This window comes from Arachis ipaensis, chromosome B06, assembly GCF_000816755.2.
Source record: "Arachis ipaensis cultivar K30076 chromosome B06, Araip1.1, whole genome shotgun sequence".
NCBI classification, from domain to species: domain Eukaryota; kingdom Viridiplantae; phylum Streptophyta; class Magnoliopsida; order Fabales; family Fabaceae; genus Arachis; species Arachis ipaensis.
Window position 1 is genome coordinate 89,774,101 of NC_029790.2, and position 3,814 is coordinate 89,777,914.

Here is a 3,814-nt window from a genome sequence, read left to right on the forward strand (position 1 = left end):
AATATTTTTATCTTTAATAAAAATGATGATAGTTTTGTTAGGGCTTTAAAAATTATTAAATTAGAAACGATTTTTGTAATTTATTCTCTAAATATATAACCAATTTGTGAATTCAAACTTTTCTATGCATGCTGCATGCACGGGCTTAATAGTAATACAAATAGAAACTTAATTACTTGATTTTTAGATACCTTTTTTTTCTTTCATGAAAATTCAAAAAAAATGTTCAAACGCCGTCTGTGGGGATCGAACCCACGACCACGTGGTTAAAAGCCACGCGCTCTACCACTGAGCTAAGACGGCAGATATGTTTCAATGAGATTTATTTTTTTAACTATTAATTTACTATTGAAGCCCGAAAATATCATATACAAGTTTAAAACACGTAATTTTAAGCATGAGGACATATTTGGTTTAAGTGTGAGGAGGTTTAATAAACTCTAATTTTATGGTTTATCTTATGCTAATTTAGGGTGGTTTTATCAACTTATCACACACTTATTCTTTGAAATTGTCATGTTTTTGTGATTTCTTTGCGATTGAGCTTAAATGATAAAAGTATGTTTTTTGAAGTTTAAATCGGTTGATTTTATTTCACTATTTCATCCCATCGGTGCCCTGATGTGTGCGTTTAATTGTTTCATGTCATATAGGTCAAAAAATGGCATAAAAAGTGAAGAGGAAGCATATTAGAGTGAGGAATTATGAAAAAAAATCGAAGCTTGGAGTGCTGGCTCGTCTGCGTACGCAAGCATAGTATGCGTACACATACTGGAAAAAACATTTCTCATTAATGAGAACACGTGACCCGCAATTTCTGAGGGTTTTGGATCCCATTCCAAGCCCAATTTAATTCCAACTGAAGGGAAATTGATAGAGGGTCAACCAAGTTACAATACACAACATCGACAATGGAGAATTAAGTAGTTTTAGAGAATTTTGTTCTTTATTTTCTAGAGAGAAAAACTCTCACTTCTCTCTAGGATTTAGTGCATTTTGATAATCTCTTGTAGAAATTCTGAATTGAAGCTTGTTCATTCTAGTTTATTAGTCTTAATTTTAGTTTCTTTAGCTCTAAGTTTGCTTACTTTCATTGTTATTGTTATGTCTTCTTCTAGTTCTCTTTTGTTTCTCACTTGTGAACCTTGTTGATCTTGAGTTTTCATTAATGCATTGATATTTTTCATGTTTTATGGTTTTGATTGAGTTATTTCTCTTGATAATTGTTAGTAGGTATTTTTAATTTCTAGTTAATTTTGCAATTTAGTTATGTGTTTAGCCTTTGTACACCAAGTGTTTGACAAAATATTTTTACCAATTATGGAGTAGTTTCTCATACTCTTGGCCAAGGTAAAGGAGATTGAGTGACCTTGAGCAAGGTTTTAAGAACCAGACCGGTCATCGAACTGCTCTAGTCACTAATTCACGAACTGCTCTAGTCACTAATTCACTCGTTCACTAGTCTAACCAGTCTAACCGTGGTTCAACCGAAAAAACCGTTTTAAAATAAAATAATAAATAAATTATAAATATACATCCTAAAATATAATTATAGCTTTTGGTGAAGATTTTCCTACTAATCTAGTACAGTCAACAAGCACCAAACTAATAAGATGTAAAACTGATTTCACTCCAAAATGGCTTCTTCTTCTAAACTAACATCAAGTACCAAACTAACATCAAGTGAAATGGCTTCTGCTTCGTGTTTGTCCAATCCAAAATTCCAAATATATTTCTCAATTGATTTAGTGCAGCAATCTGAAATAAGTTGTAAACATATTAATGAGTGTTTACACAGATCAAGTTTCCATCTCAAACCAATAACAACTTTTAGAGTAATGAATATCATGCTTTTGAGCACAAAGTTATGTGGCTTTGCTTGACTAAATGCTGATTCATGAAAACAAGAGACTAAACAGAGCCAAGAATCAAGAACAATCCGCATCCAGCAACAAACATTATAAAACAAGCATAAAGTAACCACACTAAACCTGAAATCAATAAAGATAAACAAAAATAAAAAAATTTCAATAATGATTTGATTTCTAATTTTTGCAACAGCAAGAAAATTTCAACAAAAATTTTAGAAACTGAAAAACAGCAGTAGCACAAAATCAATGAGGAGAAGCACAAAACCAGTAAAACACTATCAGAGCCATCGAGCAATTATAAACAGCCACAGCACAATGAAAAATAAAAAATATGAACCAGTAAAAAAGCCTAAGTCACAGAAATTATAAACAGCTACAGAAATCAATGAAAAATAAAAAAGTATAAACCAGTAAAAACAGTCTAAGCCACAGAAATTAAAAACAGCCACAGCCACATCCCATGAGCAAATATGAAGAAAAAAGTTAGGAGCCATCAGCAACTGGTGAACCAGTAAAACACTATCAGAGCCATCGAGCAATTAGAAAACACTAAAACAGAGTAAAAGAGTAAGTATTAGGTGTTCTGGTTAATACAAATGATATGACAGAGTAAGTTTATTTTAATAAACATGATTTAACAGAGTAACAGAGCAATCAGAAGTTCAAAACCATACGATACAAATTTGCAAATTTGTAAAATTTCAACCATCAGCAACCAGCAAAATCAAGAGTACAAGACAGATCCATCAACAACAGGAAATTACAATTTACAAAACATTCAGAACCAAACTTCAAACCAAGACCGAAGAAGAAGAATTGAAGAAAAATGGAACAAAAATTGAAGAAGAATACCGAAGAAGAAGACCGAAGAACAACAATTTCGAAACTTCAAACCAAGAAGACCGAGCCCTCAGTGAAGATGAAGATGAGAAGCCACTAACCTGGGTTCCGTGCCGAGAAGCCAGCAAAGATGAAGAGGACGTGCCGAGCAACTGGGTTCTGGACACGGAGAAGAGGAAGAAGCGGCGGCGCTGACGACCTGGGACCGGCGGCGGCTAAGAAGGGCTAGGGTTCCCTTTGCTTCAGAGTTCAGAGTTCTCCAGTCCAGAGTGTGAGTGAGACGAATGAATTGGGGGAATAAGGGGGGTTGGTTCACACTTCACGGATCTGTTTCTTTTTTTTTTTTAATAAAAGCCGTTTTATTCGAACCGGCCGGTTATCAGTCCGGTCCAATCAACCGGTTCTTGGCCGATTCGACGGTTTTTGAACGATTTTTTTTCCAACGGTTTTGAATAGTGGATCGAACCGTTTGTAGCGCCGGTTTTTAGTTAAACTGGTTTGATTGGCCAGTTCGGTCCGATTTTCAGAACCATGACCTTGAGTCATTGGATCTAAGTGGATTGAAAATTTGGATTCCTTGTTAATCAATTTGATATCCATTAACACTAACCTACTACTATGTTAATTAGTAGTTAGGTTGGGACTTATGGTTGATATTGATTAGCTTATTTGAATTACTTTAAGCATAGAAGTAGACTTGATGGGGTTGGCTCTTCTTAATTGTCAATATATGGTTGTTAGACAAGGATCACACCTAGCCAAGAGTTCTTTTGCACATAATTGAGACACCAAAAATCTCAATTGTTTAATTCTTGCTTTAGTTGCTTTCAGTAGTTTAACTAGTTCTAGAATATAATTAGATTCATATCCTGCCTTGATAAATTGCTATTTAATTAGACATTGCTTGCTTATTTAGATTTAGTTTCTTGTTAATTAAGTTTCTTACATGTCAAGCTTATTAGTTCAATTTCTTGCTTATGCCTTTCAACCCCAGAATTCTAATCAACTTTAATTCACACGCTTGTCCATTCTCTTGAGGACGACCCGGGAGTAATACTCTCGGTTATTTTCGTTGGATTGAACCTGTGACAACCATATTAAAC

General features: G+C 34.2%; 2 long non-coding RNA genes and 1 other non-coding gene across 3 annotated transcripts; all 3 read right to left on the reverse strand.

Annotated features, from left to right (window-relative positions):
* Positions 232 to 303, reverse strand: TRNAK-UUU. Its single transcript has one exon. It is a non-coding gene; the product is annotated as a tRNA-Lys (tRNA).
* On the reverse strand, positions 1,484 to 3,021 carry LOC107648276. Its single transcript, XR_001621837.2, has 2 exons — positions 2,813 to 3,021; positions 1,484 to 1,758 (listed from the first exon to the last, which is right to left on the reverse strand). It is a non-coding gene; the product is annotated as an uncharacterized LOC107648276 (long non-coding RNA).
* Positions 1,857 to 2,807, reverse strand: LOC110263395. Its single transcript, XR_002348941.1, has 2 exons — positions 2,724 to 2,807; positions 1,857 to 1,991 (listed from the first exon to the last, which is right to left on the reverse strand). It is a non-coding gene; the product is annotated as an uncharacterized LOC110263395 (long non-coding RNA).